General features: G+C 42.8%; 1 long non-coding RNA gene across 1 annotated transcript in view; it reads right to left on the bottom strand.

Moving 5' to 3' along the window:
* Positions 1-564: 564 nt before the first annotated feature.
* The window catches only part of LOC142599521 (uncharacterized), a 137,741-nt gene continuing 124,280 nt past the window's right edge, over positions 565-14,025 (bottom strand). The window contains exons 2-3 of the long non-coding RNA XR_012833082.1: positions 782-843; positions 565-691 (exon numbers count right to left, since the gene is read on the bottom strand). This is a non-coding gene — a long non-coding RNA (uncharacterized LOC142599521). The remainder of the gene's footprint in view (positions 692-781; positions 844-14,025) is intronic.

The following is a 14,025-nucleotide window of genomic DNA, read 5'->3' as shown; positions in this document are numbered from 1 at the left end:
CATTTCTTCAGCAGTCAAGCGAAGTAATTTTAGGCTACTGTGTAGGACCATGCATATACACAAATATTGTGTAGTTTTACATTAGTTGATAGCAAAAGAGCTATCAAGAGCTTTATGAAGCTTTGAGCTGTGTTATGGTTTAGCCTGCCAATTAATAGCTAAACTGCAATAACAGCTATAAATTCAATCTAGCACATTCCAATCAAACCTGTTGTTATCTCAAACTCTTTGTGCCTGTGGTGGGTTGACCCTGGCTGGGGGCCAGGTGCCCACCAGAGCCGCTCTATCACTGCCCTCCTTCATTAGACAGGGGAGAAAAAAGTACAACCAAAAAAAACTTATGAGTCAAGATAAGGACAGGGAGAGATCATTCACTAATTATCGTCATGAGCAAAACAGACTGAACTTAGAGAAGGAATTCATCTAATTTATTCCTAAGCAAAACAAAGTAGAGGAGTGAGAAATAAAATCAAATCTTAAAACATCTCCCCCCACCCTTCCCATCTTCCCGGGCTCAACTTCACTCCTGGCTTCAACCTCCGCCCCCCCCCTCAGCGGCACAGGGGGACGGGGAATGGGGGTTACGGTCAGTTCATCACATGTTGTTTCTGCTGCTTCTTCATCCTCAGGGGGAGGACGCCTCTCATCGTTCCCCTGCTCCAGCATGGAGTCCCTCTCATGGGACACAGGCCTCCATGAACTTCTCCAACGTGAGTCTCTCCCACAGGCTACAGTCCTTCACAAACTGCTCCAGCGTGGGTCTCTTCCACGGGGTGCAGACCTTCAGGAGCAAACTGCTCCAGCATGGGGTCCCCCAGGGGGTCACAAGTCCTGCCAGCAAACCTGCTCTGGCATGGGGTCCTCTCTCCATGGGTCCACAGGTCTGCCAGGAGCTTGCTCCAGCCTGGGCTTCCCATGGGGCCACAGCCTCCTTCAGGTGCCTCCACCTGCTCCAGCGTGGGGCCCTCCACGGGCTGCAGGTGGAATCTCTACACCCCCTCATCCTTCCTCCATGGGCTGCAGCAGGACAGCCTGCTTCAACATGGTCTTCACCACGGGCTGCAGGGGAATCTCTGCTCCGGCACCTGGAGCACCTCCTGCCCCTCCTTCTGCACTGACCTTGGTGTCTGCAGAGTTCCTTACATCTTCTCACTCCTCTCTCTGGCTGCAAAAGCTCTCCCTAACTGTTTTTTTTCCTTCTTAAATATGTTATCACAGAGGCACTGATTGGCTTGGCCTTGGCCAGCGGTGGGTCCGTCTTGGAGCCGGCTGGCATTGGCTCTGTCAGACACAGGGGAAGCTTCTAGCAGCTTCTCACAGAAGTCACCCCTGTAGCCCCCTGCTACCAAAACCTTGCCACGCAAACCCAACACAGTGCCCCATGCTGGACGCCAAAAAGGTCTGTCATGGTTTAGCCCCAGATGGCAACTAAGCCCCATGAAGCTGCTCGCTCACTCCCCCCACGGTGGGATGGGGGAGACAATCGGAATGGTAAAAGTGAGAAAACTTGTGGTTTGAGATAAAGACAGTTTCACAGGTAAAGCAAAAGCCGTGCACACAAGCAAAGCGAGAGAAGGAATTCATTCCCCACTTCCCATGGGCAGGCAGGTGTTCAGCCATCTCCAGGACAGCAGGGCTCCATCACACGTAACGGTGACTTGGGAAGACAAACGCCATCGCTCCAAACACTGCTGCCCCCAATTAACTCTTATCTCAGATGAAACCAGGACAAGTGGACAATTAAGTGAGACGTGAAGCCAAAGGAAGAGGGAACGGCTAGTCTGGCTATGTGAGTACCAGGTTTGTTCTCTGCATAAAAAGTTCTCTGTGTCCCTTAGGTTTAACAGAGCCTAATGGCTCATGCCCATGTGGTACCAAGCATGGTGCTTTCCTGTGGGGACTTTGGTAGTGAAACTTGTGGTTTTGTGCCAAGGAATCTACTTGGCTCATCCCAGGTGTCTGCAATGTCAGTTTGTCTTGCTCTTTCTTTGATTCAAACTTCCCGGTTCTGCTCTTTATCTTTCCTAGTGGGATAGTTTGCTGTGGAATCCCTCCAGATGGATAGTATGGACTCATCATGGCAAGTCCTAGCATCATGCTATAAAACGTGCTCCGACGGACTGTGATGTAATTGCTCGTTATTTTAAGAAGAGAGCTTGAAATACAGTCCTGGTGCTTTTTGATGATATTGCTGATCCTTGCACTATTTTGATGACAGTTCATTATTATACTAGATTTTCGAACCAAGATTAATCTATCTGTAATGAAAGTACACATGATTCTTTTGTGAGGTTTTTGGCTTCTGCAGTGTTTAGCTCCTAGATATCTTTTATGGATAGGTTTTAAGAGATTCCAGGTTTTATCTGACTGGAGGAAAATCAGGTCCAAAAATCCAAAGGAGGACACTGTAACAAGTTTGTTTTGATTTCTGATATAATGTTAATGATGATATGGAAAAGTGTCAGGGCGCATAACACAAAGAATTTTAAGTTGAATCACGAAAGAGCTTAAAGAAGACCGTAGGCCACTGTACTGCAACAAAGCTGTCCGTGGAATTGAAATAATAATCTCCGATGTTTCTTGTTTGTCCATTGAAATTAAATCACACAGAATTACATAACAGAGGCAATGATATTTACATAATTCTACCCATGTTTAAAACAGGTGATGCATTTGAATTAAGTTACATAATGAAACAAACTATCCCTGCGGAGCCACAAATATTAATTTTGCAACGACATTCTTATTGGATAAGCTCTCGATTATAGCCAACACGTAACACTGCAATGGATGCACTCTGGTTTTCTGTCAGTAACGCAGGCCATGAAGAAGCTGAATAGCAGCCATAAATTTTCCTGCAGAAGCTTTATTTATATGAAAAATGGTCTCCAACTTGACAAAACTGCAAGGTATTTCTAGCGCAACACAGTTAATGGGTTTTACTGTGTCTCCAGCACAAGGAGAATTGTAGTGCTTATTAACAGAAGGTCAAACAAGACAGATGTTAATAAAGATGTGTTCTCTGTTGAGCCCACTGAGATGACTGACAGCACCTCTCTTATGCCTCACACTGATCACTTGTGATTCATACTTGGGACTTTTTCATGCAAAACTCTGCAAAATGTACCCTGTACAAAGAACATTCCGGTTAAAAATGTACAGTTTCATGAGCTCATTCAACACTATGAATATTTGTTTTAAATAAAAGGGGAATATATTGGTCAAACAAGCAAAACTACCTAATGGAATCAAAATGAAAAAAATGATTGCAATCTTTCCTTTCAAGAGTCCCAGAAAATTTTGAGGGTACCAAGCAACCTTGTTATTATTGCATAAGCCATTTAATGATATTTTTGCTTTCACTACTGGAGTTAGTACATTTTAAATTGAGAAATGAAAAAAGCAAAGCTTTAGTGATAGATTGAAAACAACCAAAAGAAAAAAACATGATGAACCTTTGTTAAAGGTCTTTATCAGTCTACTGATCTTTCCACTCCTCTGAGCTCTAGGTTCAGTTCATATTTCTGCCACAGACTATTTCACAATAATGTAACTGATTTTTAAAAAATTCCCTATGCTAATCTAATTCAAGGGCCATTGAAACAAAATGGTACTTCTGACATCACTTAGTTGAATGTTTAAATCAGTGCTGACCACTTTTGAGTTAGTGTCTGTGCGTGATCTGTTTGAAAAAAATAACTGCAATATTCACTGTTCTCAACTCCATATCTGCCTTTTTCTCTTGTATTTAGTTCAGGAGGCCCAGATCTTTAAAGACTTTTAAAAAATCTAAGTCCTTTTGAAGTTTGTAGGTTCCACGGAAATCATGCAAAGCTGGGTATCTAATACCCATGAAGATCTAGCTGAAGCCCACAGGCTCTTAGCATTGTTGCGTGGCACAAAGGCTTTTCAGTGGCACTGCAAGATTGTTGCACAGGTCTTTAAAAATAATGACAACAAATGGTCTAGAAGTAGGTTTTTGGATTCTATTTCAGTGCTACTTGCTGCCATACAAGTTACTGATGCTGGTCTTTGATACTCACTTTACACTCATTTCAAGCATTAGAATAACAATAAAACTCTTCCTATGAGGGTGATAAATATTATGAAGCTTAATTAATGGAGAGGATGTCTTCTCATTCACCCTTCCAAAAATTCTTAGCAGGTTTGATAGGAGGAAGTTAAATTACTTTGAGGTATGATATTACAGTGAGTCACTAAACAGCAGCCTCAGGAGTTCATGGGGCTGAATGATTTAGTAGTGACATAATTATGGGAATTGCTTGGCAGAGAGTTGTTGGTACCAGTGCAAAAGGTGCAAACCTGAAGAAAGGAGGACGGCAAAAAGTCATGAAAAGTAAGGAAAAAAGTAATCAGTCTTCTAAAACAATTTTCACCAAATTACTCAAAATTTGTAGTATAGCTGGAATTTACTTTACATTCAGCCTTTCCACTATGACTTACCTGTTTATTTCATCTGGGATTTCAAATGTAGTTTCCAGTGTGGGGTCAGACGAATATCTGAGCACATGTATGGAGAAGAAGGAAAGATCACCTTAACTGACATCCTGATAAACAGCTCAGCTGCTTAATTGGGAAAATGCTATGCAATGTATTTCATGCCATATATTTCTTGACCCTCACTAATGAGATCATAGGATATTTAGTCTGCTTACATCACAGATTGATCTTGCCTGCCTCTGACTAGCTGTAGTTTAACAGTTGTGAACAGACATTTGCAAACATACTTTCTTCTGTGTGGCTCTGACTGTTATATTAATCAAACCTACTTAAAATTTTAATTTTAGGCACGAGTTTTCAAACTAGATGGCCTTGAATTAGGCGTTTAAATGCAGTGGACTAGTTTTCAGGAGTCTCTGCAGTCTCTAAGGCAGGACAGCCTGAGTAGTTCTAGCAATCACTGCTCCCAGCTGCTCACCACATCCTTCCAGCAGCCTTCACCACCTCCTCTGCAGGGGTGTCAGGTAGGGTGTGCAGCTGTTTCAAGCTTCAAGGGCAACATGGCTGCACAACCCCCTTAGATCAACAGCTTAAACTAACATGCTGTGCTGCAAACGGGCTAAAACACACACAAATATCCTGACTTTTCTCCCCTTCCTATGGGAATAGTAGCAAATTCACCTTAGTCTTGTGTAATGCATCAGTACAGTTAAATGCAGAAAATTATTTAGCACAACTCTCTCCTACTGCCAAATCTCCCCAATCCCCCCAGGTAATATTTATTTAAAAAATGAAGAGGGTGAGTGATACTAAATACATGGCACTTGGTAGAATGTTTCCCTATTTACACTGCTGCAGCTGCAATGAAACTGTCTCCGTGAGACGCGGCTGGCAGGAGAGGCCAGCCCTGTGCATGGGTGCTGCTGTTTTGGGTGATCCCAGCAGCTTGAAAGCGCCTGCCGTGCCTCCCCAGCCTGCAGCACCTGACCAACGTGTCCCCAGGAGCCCTCCTCTGTTTGTCAGGCACGTCCCCGGGCATGTGGTGTGGCCTGAGATGCTGCTTCTCTAAGGACTTCATGTAGATAACATGAGACCGGGGGAGAGTGGGCTGTCATTAGATCTGTTTGTGTTATGGCGTAATAAATAATTTCAGACTTCGGTGGGATAGAGATCAGGGAAGGTATCTTTCACATATCACGTTGAGCGTAGGGAGCATTACACATGCTAGTATTACTGCTGATTTACTGAGCTGCTGTGCTTTGATACACATGAGTTCAGTGTTCAGAAAATTACAACAGGAAACATCTGACTGGCCAATTAATACGTTCCTGTCCTGTATGGCTTCTGCCTCTACAAAGCACCATAGAAACCAGATAGTGTACATGCAACATCACTGTTAGAGAGATTAAAATGATGCTGGGGAAAAAATAATGTTATTTTATGATAGCATGTCCTTTATGTATTCTTTTGGATTTAATTTTCATTAACTGAGAAGCTTCAGATGATTAAAAAACTCTTTGAGAGTTAAGAAAACAAAGAGCAATTTAGAGACTTGTGCTGTTGCCAGGTCTCTGCATTGCTGCTGTGTGATGATGTTAAAGTACTTTCAAAAGAGCTAGCTGAGCTGTACCTGTTTTCCATTTCTGAGCAAAATTTTTGGTGAAATAAGTACCATTAAAAAAGACACTTGTTTCTTAAAGGTACGTTCCTTATCAAACGTGACTGAGGCATAAGAAAGGATAGTCTAGGTTCTACGCTTCTAATTGAAGCGGACTTCCAGGAAAGGGTATTAGATCCTATTTGTTGGCAGAGAGCCCCAGGTGGCTGTAGGTTCAGCTGTAGGTTCAGCTGTAGGTTCAGCTATAGGCAGGGTTACACCAAAGCAGTGTGGCTGCCCTCTCATCTGCACTAGAAAGCCAGTATGGCTCCAACAGCAGACCTTGTCAGGTATGTGTATCAGCCAGATATAACCCATTCAAACCCCTCAGCCTTTCCTCTCTGAATTTGAGCAAACGTGGCACTGGAAATACTGGTTGCCTGCTCTCCGGGTCAGTTCCCATCAAATAAGTAGTGTGTTCCTGGCAGTGCAGGAAAGCGAAATTTTCGTGTGCCTTTGCCAACGCTTGATCATTTATCATTTGAATCCATAGTGACCTTACACAAAGAGCTTCTGAATCTAAACAACAAGGTTAGTCATCTTTTTTTTTTCAGCTCCTATAACATTGCCATGGATTTCATGACTTATTTGTTTTAATAAAACGTGAACTATTACATCCAGTGCAAATGACTCAATCAGAGAGCAACATTTTCTCTGCTAGTGTTTCATCAGATTTCTAATGAGAGCTGTGTGCAAAAAAGATGGCTTTCTGTAACACCTCCCTGCAGGTGGCAGAAGAGGAAAAACTGAATTTCAGATGCAGTGATTAACCACAGTAGAGTACACCAAAAAAGTATAGCCTGCTAAACAATGATGCAAGATTTGTATGAAATTGCAGTTGGCACGGTGGTCAGAAATCAGAATGGTAGGAAATCTGATAGCTTAAAAATCTGAGAAAAGGATACAAAGATGGGTTTATTTTGTTAATGTAAGCCTACATAATGGCTATCTGTTTCCTTTCTCCTGTGTCCTCCTGGATGTGCACACATATGAGACGTGACAGTAAGGTAAAATGTAAGGTTTTGCAGTTTGCGGACTAGCATGCCATGCTGTGCTGAACACCACACTCCTGTTACCTTACAGACTTACTGAAAGCCTTTCCAGCCCTATTAACTGATGAGTGAAATGACTGGCATGTATCTGGCTCATTTATGTTCTAAGGAGTTTGGTGTGCCCTGCCTGGGCGAAGCTAGAAATGCCTGTTCAGACGCCTAAGGGTAAAATGGAGGTAACTCTTCTTGGAGCCAGAGTGTTCCAAGGATCCGTGGTGGTTGAGGGTCACCTTCTTGTGACATGGAGCACATTCAGTGTTGCATGGTAGGGCCAAACCCTGAATATACATTTTGTTTGGTCCTCCAGGGTGCCTGCTGCAGCTGCTCTTCACCATCCTAATTTCATCAAAACCCCTGCTGGGCAGAAAGTCAGAAACTGGTATCGTAGTAGATAGGACTTCAGCACTGAGCCATTTTAATTTTGCCCTAAAGTTTGTAAACTTGGATTGCCTACTTTAACTGTCCCTAAGGCTGACTCTAACACGTTTATGCAAGTAGAGTGGTCTTAATTCAGTATACAGTTCCTCTGGGTTAGGGTTTGTTTCAGTAAGCTTACTGTACATGGCATTACTGATTATTTACTGTGGCAAGGTTCATCCCTATGAAGTTGTTTATGGGAATCATAGCAGGCTAGCTGCCTGCAACAATGAAATGGTAACCTCAGTGCCTGCTATTGGTTGCTCTGTATCCTCTGTTAAAGGCTGCTGAGAATTCAGAGTGCATCAAGAAGGACCATGGCATTGCTCCTGCATATGTCTGCTCCCCAACAGGCTGGATCTGAGCGTGCATGGTTATTATGTTGCACTCCTTAATGAACAGAGGTCTACTTTTGTGTGTGTAGTACACTGGTATTCTGGTTCAGTCCTAGGTAATCCAGTTCTTAATGCTAAAATAACAGTAGTAACAGGGTTTCTCTGGAAAGTCTCCGTAATTTGTTGGCAGTTAAAGTTTTCAATGGAAGACATTCAGCCATCTCTACGAGATGACATATGGTTCACATAGTTTCTTTTCTGTTTTAAAGAGTGCTAAATATGCTTCCATGCCATACCATACGGACATACGTGGATAAGAAAAAAGATGGCTTTTAAACTCTACCGGCTTTCCTAACCAATTCAAGCAATTATGTTTTGAGGCTTTGCTATGCTTACATAAAGTGTCCTCTTTCCTTTTTTTCCCTTGATCCCTGCATGCAATAAATGACATCTTACAGTCTTGGCTGGCCTCTTACTGTACAGAGAGGAGGGATGTATTATCTTGCTAGCAGGCAGTCTGGAGGCTTCAGAGAGAGCAGGTTCCAATTCTTGGGTTGCTGTCAGGGGTTTAAACCTGTTCATCTTCAGAGTTTAACAGGAAATGTTCATAACTGGAGAAATTTAATTGATTTGAATTTTACTCTGAGTTGTGTAACAGGCAAAATTAAAGTTAAGGGCTTATCTAGAGGTTTTGCTCTGGAAAAGAGAGAAGGTTCATTAGAAATGCTTGTTTACATAATTTAGGCTTCCAGGATTAACTTCCCTGTAAATACAGTGTGATCGGAAAGCTCTCCGTCTCAGGAATGGCTCCTTTCCAAGCCCGTGGGCCATGATACGGAGCGCCAACACTCTGTCCTTCAGCTCTGGCTCAATGCTCCTGGGTCATCAGAGGTCAAAAAGGAGAAGCCCAGTTGCAAGTGAGCTGGATTTTGATGGGTGGATGCAGCAGTTGGGATTTCATTCCCTCCATGCAGGCATGCTGTGCTATCTGAGGTGCTAACGAACCTTGCCTGAGGGCCTCCCAGTTGGTTCTCCAGCAGGGCACAGAGGTCTTGCACCATCTGTCAGCTCTATTCAGATGTCTCAGGTACCCTCCAAAACCTAAAAGAAAATATTAGGTGATTACGTTTCTGCGACAGTATCCCACCCAGAGTGTGCAAGCTGCTTTCTGGAGTTTGAACATGAGTTCACATGTCCTTGTGTACACAGAGCCATGAGAAATGAGCAATTTACTGTATATGCACTTGAACTTAGTGCCTGTACTGCATTTTTTATGCACAAATGCAAATTCACTGCATATGCACATGCTCACGCTCACAGGCCCTGTTAGGCAAGCACGTCATGAATGTGGACTTGCCACAGGGGAAGTTAATTTTCACACTTAAAAATTGTTTGCAACAATAAAATACTTTCAAAACCAACAAAATACTTTCAGTAAAATACTTATTATAAAATACTTTCAAATACAAATGAATGCACCACTTTACCTCCACAGCTGAGAAAATTTTTACTTCTGAAATCTATTATCTCTTTTTTTTTTCCTTCTATTATAACGCAAATTTGCAATTAGCAGTAGAAAAAAATTATTTATCCTTTTGAGGCCAGTTGAATGAGGAGACTCCCTTGCAGAGTGCCTGTATCATGGTGGTAGGAATGGAGTTATGGAAGTCCTTACAACCTATAATTACTTCGAAAATAACTTTTGTTTTCCTCCGACCAGTTGTATCAAATCTGAATGTCACAAAATCCAACAGTCATTTTGGGAAGAACGATGGGAAAAAACAGCTGGCAGCAGTGTTTTCTGCTGTAATTTAACGAATATGCAAAATCCTGAGAAACTTCATGAGGACAGGCAAAACATTATTAACATAAAATAAATTATAATTAAAAAATCTGCAAGGCAGCTTGCCCAGTGATCAATCACTACCCAGGTACTTTGCATGATCCGTAAATGTCACATGAATAGTTTCTTTTGAAGCAGAGCTGAGAAATCTTATCTCTGATATCTTATGTGGGTTTCTCTTCTACAGTCTGCATGACTCCTCACCAACACTTTTCTTCTTACCTTTTAATTATGACAAAAGAAAAGCTGACAGAATGAGAACTTCATAAATGTAGTGTGATATTCACAATTATTCTCCTCCCAGTATGTGATGCATCTGACTGGGGTAGTAAATCCCACCTGCCTTTAGACTGTAGCTTACGGGAGCCCATTGCCAGGATGAAAATGCATTCGTCATGCTGTGCCAGTGACCCTATGCAACATTGGCTTATTTGTGTGCGCGTACAGGAAAAACATAAAAACTACAGAATGCAAAATCAAGTGGGAATCCGTTTAAGATGGTAACTGCTAAATGTACATCAGGAGGGTAATCTCAATAAAAATAAGCGTTGCTGCCACACCTCAGAGGTCCCGCATTCCTCAGCAAATACAGTGGATTACGCCTCAATTACATGTCCTAACTGAAGTGCTGGTGCAGCACTTTTTTTTCCATTTGGTGCGCATGCTTATGGCAACCTTTACCCTCCTCCAGACCCTTATGTCACTCTCTCACATGCAAATCTCTGTTCCCTTGATTCCTGAGGGAGTATACAGACAGAAAGAGCGGAAAATGATTCCTGCTTTACTCCAGATTTGTGTTCTATTGCCTAGAAATGGGATTGCTGATTATCAATTTAGGATTAAGAGACTCCTGAAGAAAATGGTCATCCTGCCCTATAGAACTTGATGCTCATTACAACTATGAAAATGATTTGGTACAATAGTACATTGGTTTTTATAAGGAAGGGTGATCAGCACTGCAGAGTGGGCATGCATTAGACTTTTGAAGGAGCAAACAGTACACTAACAGTATAACAAACAGGCAAAAATGGATACTTTTCTGTGTTAGTTACACTAAATTAGAGAATTTACTAGAGGTAGCTAATGTCATCTGTCATGCCTTCATATACAAATAGTGTATAAAGTATTTCATCCCCTTTATAGCTGGACAAGTGGATTAGTTCAGCTGATTTAACCTGCTGAACTTCTCATTTCAAGTTTATGAGAAGGCAGGGGCACAAGCTTTGTGGAAGAAGGTCTGCAGTCTATGACCCATCCTCAAGCATACCTGCTCCCTCTTATCTTGTGGCAAAACAGTCTGTGTTGACAGCAGGACTGAGTTGGTGTTTAAGGCTTGGGTATAGAATTACAATGGCCATTTAATTTCCAGCAGTGTGTTTGGCTTTCCAAGGGATCAAAATCTCTAATTTCAGTGAAGAACACAAAGAAGTCTGAAGTGACTACCCTTTGCTAATCAAGCCATTTGTTCCAGTTCCAAGTGCTGCTAATATTCCACCATGCTAATGGCATTGCTTCTTAGCCACCTGTTAGAAGAGACAGGAATATACATAGCGTTTTCCTTTGGTGCAACCGCTATCAATGGGCCCCATTGTTACAAAAGGGATGCATTTCTGCTTTATCAGCTATGGTGCAAATACGTGCTGAGCAATGTTGCAGAGACACAACTGGGAAATTATTTCCTTAGCACACTGTCCTGGTTTCAGCTGAAATAGAATTAATTTTCTTCACAGTAGCTAGTACAGGGCTGTTTTGGATTTGTGCTGGAAACAGTGTGGATAATATAGAGAGATGTTTTTGTTATGTAGAGATGTTTTCACTGAGCAGTGCTTACACAGAGCCAAGGCCTTTTCTGCTTCTCACACCACCCTACCAGTGAGCAGGCTGGGGGTGCACAAGGAGTTGGGAGGGGACACAGACAGGACAGCTGACCCCAACTGACCAAAGGGATATTCCATACCGTATGGTGTCATGCTGAGCATAGAAGGAGGAAGAGGACAATGGGGGACAGTGGTGTTGGGAGTGATGGCATTTGTCTTCCCAAGTCGTCATTATGGATGATGGAGCCCTGTTTTCCTGGAGATGGCTGCACCTGCCTGCTGGTGGGAAGTGGGGAATGAATTCCTTGCTTTGCTTTGCTTGTGTGTGCAGCTTTCACTTTACCCATTAAACTGTCTTTGTCTCAACCCAGGAGATTTACTCTTCCAATTCTCTCCCCCATTCCACCAGAGAGGAGTGAGCGAGCGGCTGCGTGGGGCTTAGCTGCTGGCTGGGGCAAAACCACGACACACACATCCAAAATTAACATTTTCATAATTGTTTTCTTCTTTTCACAACTGTCTTGGTGTTATCACCATGCAGTTCAGATTTGCTTTTAAAAGAGGTGAAAATGGGACAGCCGGACAAAAGTAGGTAGCTAACTAATCACCATGGATTTTTAACTCAGGATAATGTTATGCATTATTGATGTAAAAATGACAGCGTAAATGAATTTTTTTTGAAGACATGGGTGAGTATCAAAGTAAAGAATGTTTCCAAAGAGTTACCAGCTCTTCTGACCTTGGGAAGAAATCTTCACAATCTCAGGGGCATCCCCGCTCTGCCAGAGGAATGAGAACCACTCAACCATTGGCAGGGTGCTCCACAGTGACCATCACGTTAGAAAAGAAGGGAAGAAATTCATACTGCAGAAGGGGCAAAAGGAAGAAGAAAAGCAGCCCAGGCTTCACTGCCACAGTATCTAAGCCTGACTTACCACACACATTTCCCTCAGCAGGGCCTGACTTGAATTGGTGCTGTGGCGCTAGGAGCATCCTTGGCCCCATGGTTCTACAACCTGTAAGGAATTTTTAATCCCTAAATTAAATGTTGAAGGAATAATTAGTTTTCTCCCTCATAGAAAAGCAGTGGACAAGTAGATATTGTTGGTTCTCAACTGCATGTAGAAAATGCAGATTTTCTATACATCCTATTTTATTCATTGCAAGCAATTAAAAAATGCAGGTGATGAGTCCTCTTTAAATGATTTGGGGTAAAAGAAAGATACTGACATCTTTGGTGCATGGTGGTTAGCAAATTACAAGAGGATGTGGGAGGCCAGGTGCTATGGGAGCCTGAGGTCAGTTTTTGAGATGCTGTGAATATAAAAAATATATTGGTACTAAGAGGTGGAGCAAGTCTAGGGAGACAGAAGGCAACATGTAACATGAACGCGTTTGAATTTTCATTGATCTGTGATTCCTCTAAACATTTGCATTTTGCTTCTAAATTATACCATATAATACGTCCCAGAAAAGTAGCAAGTGGGTTTTTTTAATCACTTACAATACCTCCAGATCTGGGACTTCCAGAGAAACAGGTGTCAGGGAGATATATCCAGATGGTTGCCACAAACACTACAGTTACCTTGATTTGATTTCAGCTGAGAGAAGCAGTTCTCGTCCTTGCGTGCCACGGTCTGAAGCGTTGCCACTGAATCCAGCGCCCCAGGGCATCACCGCAGGGCGTAAGCAAGAGGGAATTTTGCTCACTCAGCCTTGCGGCTGTGCAGCCACCAGCCGGGACAGCTGCTGCCGGGCTGGGACCTGCGGCAGGAGGGGAGCTCTGTCTGCAGCACGTATCCCCGCTGCAAAGCCCAGGGACTGCCCAGGAGCCATGGGGGTCCTCTCCTCTGGCCTCTGGATTTGCAAGGTGCAGTTCTCCCTGCCCTCCCGCCCCCCCCCCCCCAAGGCTCCCTGTGAAGGGACACAACGCTGTCTTCTAGTGCTGCTGTGCTTAAATTAGCCCCACTGGTGACTTCTGTGGAGGCTTGCTGCCTTGCGAACAACACATGGCTAGTTTATGCTGGTGTTTGATTTGGGAACTATGCTACTGCCTTTAATTAGCAAAATAAAGCAACCCATGGTGTATTTTTGCCCTTTGCATGTTATGAAATATTTGATTTTATGAGATTAAACAGGAGAATGATTCAAACCACACAGATTTCTCATTAAGATACCTGTTACAGTAGGTAATGAATTACTTTTGTTTAAATGAGTTAGATGTTTCACCTGCCATTTGATGCTTATTTAGTGCCTTCTCCCTGTATAAAATGAACTGCACATATGCAGTGTTTTCACTGAAATGTAGGGAAAGTCCCAAACTCCTGAAGCTTTTCAAGAAGCATTAGGAAAGATTTAATAACAGCTTTGAGGGGTCACATGGAAACATCCTGTTGCTTTCAGCCCTTGCCCCAGTTTTCCTTTAGGGGTCTTTGCTGCCCAT

Source organism: Balearica regulorum, chromosome Z (assembly GCF_011004875.1).
Source record: "Balearica regulorum gibbericeps isolate bBalReg1 chromosome Z, bBalReg1.pri, whole genome shotgun sequence".
NCBI classification, from domain to species: Eukaryota; Metazoa; Chordata; class Aves; order Gruiformes; family Gruidae; genus Balearica; species Balearica regulorum.
Note: the sequence above shows the minus strand (reverse complement) of the source record. Positions and strands in the feature narration are given on the sequence as shown.